Source organism: Macrotis lagotis, chromosome X, assembly GCF_037893015.1.
Source record: "Macrotis lagotis isolate mMagLag1 chromosome X, bilby.v1.9.chrom.fasta, whole genome shotgun sequence".
NCBI lineage: Eukaryota > Metazoa > Chordata > Mammalia > Peramelemorphia > Peramelidae > Macrotis > Macrotis lagotis.
This window is the reverse complement of record NC_133666.1, coordinates 630,422,114-630,430,114: the sequence shown is the minus strand read 5'-3', so window position 1 is coordinate 630,430,114 and position 8,001 is coordinate 630,422,114. Positions and strand designations below refer to the sequence as shown.

The 8,001-nt window shown below is 38.0% G+C and overlaps 1 pseudogene; it reads right to left on the bottom strand.

Moving 5' to 3' along the window:
- Positions 1 to 1,718: 1,718 nt before the first annotated feature.
- On the bottom strand, positions 1,719 to 3,110 carry LOC141497264 (cyclic AMP-dependent transcription factor ATF-1 pseudogene; annotated as a pseudogene).
- Positions 3,111 to 8,001: the final 4,891 nt, after the last annotated feature.

The following is an 8,001-nucleotide window of genomic DNA, read 5'->3' as shown; positions in this document are numbered from 1 at the left end:
CTAAATCTATTTTCAAGGTTAGTTGTTTTTCCAATGAAATATAATTTTTGGCTTTTTTGGAAGAGTTTTATTTCTTCCTGATTTCTTGCAAAGTCATCAGCTTCCTTTATTTCCATTCTACATTTGAAGTAGTTATTTTCTTCAGGGAGCTTTTTTATTTCCTTTTTCAGCTGGCCAATTCTACTTTTTAAGACATTCTTTTCCTCATTTGCCTTTTGTTTTGCTTTTTCCATTAGGCCTAAACTGGTTTTTAATATATTATGTTCTTCAGTATTTTTTTGTGTATCTTTCACCAAGCTATTGATATAGTTTCATGATTTTTCTGCATCGCTCTCATTTCTCCTCCCAGTTTTTCCTCCATCTCCCTTAATTGCTTTTCAAAGTCTTTTTTTTTTTTTGAGCTCATCCATAGCCTGATTCCATTTTCTATTTCTCTTGGAGGTTTTGGATGTGGAAGCTTCTATTTTGTCATCATCTGAGTATGTGTTTTGATCTTCCTTGGGACTAAAGCAATTCTCTATGGTCAAATTCTTCTTTTTCTGTTGTTTACTCATTTCCTCAGCCCAAGACAGCACTTCCAAGGCTTTGGGTTTTTGATTTTTTTGCGGGGGGAGGGATACCCCACTGGGACCTTTATTCCTCCAAGGTCTTATGCTCTCTTGCCTGTGCTTTGATATGATGGCCCCCATACTTCCCTCTTCCCTGGAGCTGTAAGGAGGAATCCAGCTTGTATACTTAGTATGGAAGCCCAAACTGCAATCTGGATTTGAGAATAGGCAAACCACAGGCAGAGTCCTACCCAGAGGGAGAGCAGAGAAATCTCTTCAGACTTCCTTCCTTTACTGTCTCTGGGGGTGCAGGCTGCTTTCTCCAGATTCTTGCTGCAGATTCTGTGGCTGGTACTCCCTCACTCCACACTTATTCTGGTGTAGCAGAGTTCTCTTGCTGTCACCTCAAGTTGTTGCTGGTCATCTCTGGGCTGGGCTGGGCTGGGCTGTGCTGCACTGTGGCCTTGGCTTTTTTGCAAGCCCTGGTCCTGGTGAAACACACCTTTCCTGTGGAACTTCTACGTTATCTTGGACTGGGAAAATGTATCACTCAGTCTTTCTGTGGGTTCTACCCCTCTAAATTTTGGCTAGAGTCATAATTTGTTTGGGGGGGGAAAGGAATTCCCAGGAAATGCTGCCTTCATACCACCATCTTTGCTCTGCCCCAACAACATTTATTTATTTATTTATTTATTTATTTATTTTTTAGGATCAGCACATGATTTATTATGATCCATTTAGGGAAAGTTACCATACCCCAAAAAAGCAAAATAAATACCATTTTTTAAAAACTCTCAAATATTTATACTGTTCTGTCCAGTTTACTAAAATGTTTATATATAAAATAACTGGAATATTTCTTTGAAAGTGTCATTTTCCCTTCATGTGGCTTGGATATCTTGAAAGACAATACTGGAAAAATGATTATGCCCTGGTTTTTTTCTGCTAACCTCTTGCAAATAAACATTTTTTTTAAAAGATCATTTCAAAGACTTGACAGTTAAGCAAAGTTCACATAATTTATACATTTTACAATGCATTAGATTCAAATCTGCAGTTTAGAATATTAGCAGACAAAAAATATTTACATAAACAATTATAAAGGGCATATTTCTGAACCTAGTTAAGTAATGAAAATCTATACCAGTAAATGTTGGTTAACACCCCCCCCCCATCAAACTTCCATTAATGAATTGTCTCAATTGCAAACTTTGTTGATAACTACTATCTAGGAAGTTCAAATTGTCAAGAATTCATGTTCTCTTCAGGTACCACTGTTAATGTTAATTCCAATAGAGGTTCCAGTTGTGCCAGGAGTTTGCTTGAAGTCCTCTTACTTTCATTAGTTACTATCACCAGCATTTTGTAAATAAAATCTTTAGTCTTTATGGTGCAACTCCTAGTTCTAATAGTTTCATTTTTGACCTTTTGAGTTTATAAAATTCCATATAAAAAGAAAATCCATTTAATTTTCAGGTAAGTCTATAAAATTTGTTTATCTTCTTTTTAGACACTTTTATTGGAGTAGAGATCTTTTAAAGTTTTTAATTCTTCTATTAAAGTTTTATTTTGATTTTCCAAGACCGCCACTCAATTTCCCAGACACTTAACATATTCTTTTTTTCTTTCTATGGCATTCTCGAGCAGCTTCTCTATTTTTCATGAATCTTATTTCTCTTTTCATCTGAGATCATCTGTTTTGGTTGTCTGAGATGTTATAGTGACTGGAGATGTCATAACTACAGTCTGTGGAAGGTTAGTATTTGCTGGTGTAGAGTACGAATCTGATAAGTCTGCATATCTCCTGATACAGTCTGTATAACCACTCGGTTGCTAGGGACAAGTATCTGCTGTCCATCAGATGTCTGTGCATACTGAAGAATTGTTGTTCCTTGTTGAGTATTGCCTGCATTTGTCATTGTTAATGCTTGCAGCCCCTGAACTCCATCTGTTCTTGGACCGGCCAGCTGTAAATGTTCCATTTGAGGCAATCGCAATGTATTGTCCAGTGCTAGTCTGGTAGATAGGAGTTGGGACAGACATAGATGTGACTGTTGAAACTCCAGGGTTTTCTCCCTCTCCCTTCCTATCTCTGGTGTCTTCTGAAGAAAGATCATTCAATATTTTTTTATAAGATCCCCCGAGTTTTCTGTGAAGAGCCTATGCTGTCAGATGAATCCTGAGAATCTTCACTATCTGTCTGTACTTGTGGGGGATGGATTACTGAAGACGACTGAGCAGTCTGGATGACCCCCTGACTTTGTACTTGTTCTCCAGGAAGATGTACAACTGTCATTGGTGCAGCTCCTCTTAGTGACATCTGTTGAGCAATGTGAGAGATATGAGCACCCTGTACTGTTGTACCTGGTTGTGGTGCTGTCTCTGAACTGTTACTTTTGTGGGAATCTTCCATAATCAACTGTAATCTCTACTACAAGGGGAAGCTGGAGTTGCAGACTGCTTGAACTTGGGAATCCTGAAATGCAATTGGGCTAAACTCATCCTGACTGAAGTCTGCCTCAGCGCGGTGAGAACCTGAGGCCACTCCCGCGTCAGCGCTCGGCTTCCCGGGGCGGGAACGTCCCCTCCGCCGAGAATCGAGCCCCGAGGCCGGCTGTCTCCCGCCCGCCGCCCGCTCACCCGCACGGAGGCCGGGCCGGCTCGGAGCTGGGCGCCGCCGCCGCGCTAAGCCCCGGCACTCAACGTCTCCAGCGCGGCGGCATAGTCCGAGGCTGGGGGAGCCGGGAGGAACAACATTTATTTTTAATGAATGTAAATAGGGCTTTGGTACATGCTCAGATCACCTAAGATGATCTAATGTAGGAAATGCCAAGTATCTTCTTCTGGAAGATATTCTCCATTTGCCTACCTGGTAGCCTCTTTCCATTGCCCACATGCTAAGACCTGAGTAGTCTATTTGAAGATTAAGGTGATTTTTAAATTTCTCTGAAAGAGGCATAGTCATTCTCTATAACTAGTATTCAGGGGTGAAAGTCTCATTCACCCACAGCAAAGGCACCACGCAATAAACTGAATCTTCCCTTTCCCCTTAGACTCTGGATCAAGAAAGAGCTCGGTGATTTTGTCCTTGAGTCTCTTTTTTCAATTCCAAATGAAGGGAATAGTGTCCCAGATCTGAAGTTCAAATCACAAGAATCTTGAATCTCAAATTCTAGACTAAAAGTAGGGTGGAGCTGCAGCAGAGAAGGAAAAGCTCAGGGAAGCCTACTGGAACATCTCAGAGTTGAAGCTACCCTGTTGTATCTACCTATCTCTTAATAACTGCTAATGATAGTTAGCATTGTACTAAGTACTTTGCAAATCTCATTTCATTTGATCCTATCACCTTGTAAAATAAACATTCATGTTATCCCCTGTTGATATAGTCAAGGAAACTAAGGCACACAGGAGTTAAGGGATTTGCCCTGAGTCACATATCTGATAAGTGTCTGAGACTGGATTAGAATTTTAAGTATTCCTGAATTTAGTTCATAGTCCATATCACTACCTAGCCGCCTTGCTATTTTCTCCAGGGACTAGGAGAAGTTCCAAGAAAAAGTCTACTCCTCCCCAAGATCTATTTCCCAGTGTCAGTCTATGGAATAGAAATTGTAAAACATATTTTACTTGTTTCTTTGCCTAATGTTTCTTGCAAGCTAATTTTTTGCTTCAACCATAAAGGCATCAGAGGTGAGCAAGAGATAAACATAAACACAAATTACTGCAGAGATCAAACCTCTGCCTAAATTGGGGTGGGGAACATTTGGACGGCTGCAGTATAAGGCCCCAATCTGGTGCTGCCATGGCAACTGTAGGCAGGACTCAAAATTCAATAAATCTAGGAGCTTTTTAGGGGTGAATTAATTAATTGTTTGACCAAATATAGCAGGTAAATGATGTCATAAACATCCAAAAGGCCCTTGGCAGAAAACATTTTCCTCACTCAGCTTAAATATTAGGGATTTTCCTATTTTAGGAATATAAACTTCATAAGTCAGCTGTGGACTTGAGGGAGTATTTTATTTCCCCAGGTTAAAACATGAACTAATTGTTGTTAATAAGTTGTTGATGATTACATGATCAGAGACAAAGGAGGGAGGAGAGGGTAGTAAGGAATTCTGCAGGTTAATGGTGCCATCCTCAATGACACATAACCATCAGTGTTACATTGGGATAATGGATAAAGGGAAATACTTGTATAGAGTGAAAAGGGGAAGAATGGGAAGTGAGAAAAGAAGAGAGCACAGACAGGATAGAAAGAACACTAAAAACACTGAAGGGACATCATTGGGACAAAAGGGAAGAATCTAGGTAGAGAGAGGGACATGTTAGATGGATAATAGGAGAAGGGAGATTGAGATGGGAGAAAGAAAGGAGAACATGATAGAGAAAGAAAGAAAAATAAGGAAAGACTGAAAGATGAGGAAAGGAGGAGAGAGAGAGCCAGAGAATGAAGTGAATATAGGGAAAAAGAGGTAATACTGGAGAAGACAGAGGACCCTGGGAGAAGTAGGGGAATATTAAGTACATAGGAAGACTATGAGGGCATGGAGTATTAAGAGGGGGAGAAAGGGCAGAGATTGAAGGGGAAAGGGGAAAGATTGAAAGGTGAGCAGTCAGGTGACTCAGTGGATAGAGTACCAGTCCTAGACTCGGAAGGACCTGAGTTCAAGTAGGGGAGACATCTTTGCTTTAAACTTACTTTTGTGGAATTGTTTTTTTTTTTTTTTGGCAAGGCAATGGGGTTAAGTAACTTGCCCAAGATCACCTGTCAACTCTTTCCCCTTCTCCTGAATGCTCCCCCTCTTAATATTGCATGTCCTCATGGTCTTCTTGACTATGTACCTAATATTTTCCTACTTCCCCAAGCCAATTATAAAATGACTGAGGTTGGATTTGAACTCAGGTCCTCCTGACTCCAGGTCTGGTGCTTTATCTACTGCACCACCTAGTTTCCCCTGGAATTGCTTTTAATGTTCCTCCATTGTATGTTATATTGCCTTTGGTTTAAGGAAGATTTTTTTTATTATTTTAAAGAAAAATTCTGCTATTCCAGTTCTTTTGGAGTTTTTTTAAAATGCTACATCATATTCATAGATTTCCTGATGGGTACAAGTCTCACATATCAAATTTAAAGCCAGTTTTGACACAGTGAATACTTTTTTGAATGTCTTGTTAGATAATATTTTATTAGGTATGTTCATTATGAAAAATTATACTTATGTTCACAGCATTGTTTTAAAGATTCACAATCTATTATTTTTTGCTTTTATACAATAGTTTATTATTACCTTTCAATTTTCATGGAATTTTGTAGTTTTAAAATCATGTTATTTTTTATTTCATTCTTTTTTATTGCATTAAGGTCTTAAATATGGTGTATGCAATTCCAATCCTTTTTTAATTTGAAAGAATGTTTATTCTCTATTCCTCCATTTTTATTTTCAACACATATTAATATGTGAATTCTTTATTATTAATTCATTTGATTTGTCGTCTTCTGATAATGATATGTTGGGGTTCCATAACCCTATTCCTTTTTTGATTATTCTTGTATTTTGATTTATATTTCTTTTAGATACTTAACTAATTCTTTGGTGTATATGGATAAAATTATTACATATGCTATTTATTTTTTCATCATTTTCTTAATTGAATTTTACTCTTTCAGCATCAGATGCTTCAAATGACACTCCTTTCTTTTTTAACTTGTAATTAATTGTTTTATGAGGCAATTTTTATCTGTCTTTTTTGCATTGAATGTATTTTCTGCATCTTATATTTTGATAGGTTTGCTTTATTATCAACATATTCTAATAACTCTTAGCACTGTGCCTCATATTGAAGTTGAGGACTAACTCTAGAAGGAGTTTCTCCCAACATTTGGGAGAAAAGGAAGATGTTGCAAAGAGAAAGGAGTATAGGAATGACAGAACAGGGGAGAAACATGAGTATCACCCAAGGTTGTGTGCAGACTCCTCTCTTTCTACATTCTCTTCCTTGGTGATTTTCATAGGTTTCTATGAAATTTATTTTCACCTCCCCAAACCTCCCAGATGTATAAATCTGGATTTAGTATCTCTTGAATTCCAGTTCCACATTCTTAGCTGTCTGTTGGATATCTTCACTTTTGCCATCATTTCAAATTCAACCTGTAAAAATTTTTCTCTTGGTATCTCATCTACTTCTCAAAATAATCTTTTTTTGATCCTATCTCTCTAGAGTCTCCAAAACCTCTTTGAAAGAACCATCCTTTCTTTCTTCCTTAGAATCCCCATCTTCTTATTCAACCTTCAGTGATTTCATTGCTGTACTCTAATAATTCTCTGTAAAGTCTTTTCTTACTTAAACCTTAACTGAAAAATCCAATGGTCTTTCATCAGTCCTCACTCTCTTTAACCTCTCTGCAGCAGAACACTATTATCATTTTCTTCTCCAGGCTGCTTTCTCCTCCCTCAGATTTCATGGCAATGCTCTCTTCTCCCCCTACCAATTTGACCCCTTTTTGTATCTTTTTTTGACAATTGATCAATCTGCTTCAATCCACCTGCCATGGGTGTCTTCTACAATGATCCTGGGTGCCCTCCTCTCTCTCTCTCTATTCTCTCTTGATGATGTATTTCATCTGCTATTTATCCAGCCCCAAGTCTATCCCTGGAATGACAGTCTCACCTTTCTAAAAGACTTCTGGATATTTTACCTGAATCTCTCACTAAGTACCTCAATGTTAACATGTTCTAAAACTTGACCCATCATTTTCTCACCTAAACCTCTCCTTCAAATTTCCCTATTTCAGTTCTTCCAGACCTTCCTTACATTTTACTCCCTTTTTTTGCAGTCCATGGTCAAGTCAAACCTATCTTCTTGCTTTTCTTCACACACAACATTCATCTCTGTGTCCAAGAACCATCTTCTGTGTGAGACTTTTCTAGTGCTTCCCCTCCCCTCCTGAAGTTATTATAGTGGGAGAAATTAGGGCTGAACTAGTACACTTTACATGTTTCCTTTACCATGTGTTCTGTCTCAAACTCCTCAATATAATTCCCAATAACATGGAATACATTTTGTGCCTAATCAATGTGGTTCACTGCAAGGATCTATAATAGGATTAACTTCAAGGGAAGTTTAGCTAATCCAGCAGATCAAAGAGGTTTCCTGATTACCCCTGCCTGGTATTTCTTTATTATACTTAATATTATTATTATATTACCTAGTACTTACTTATTATTAGATATTTATTTATCTATTCTATATGTTATTTGTTTCAATAGAATATAAGCTCCTTGAGATCAGGGATAATTCCATGCAACCCTAGAGTTATTCTTGGTTCTTCTTTCTGACCCTGTCTTTTTCTATATCTGCATTCCTTTCTGTCTCTTTCTCTCTGTTCTTTGTCTACATCTCTCCTCCCTTTTTTTTTTACTCTGTCTCTCTGGTATTCTGTCTCTCTTTC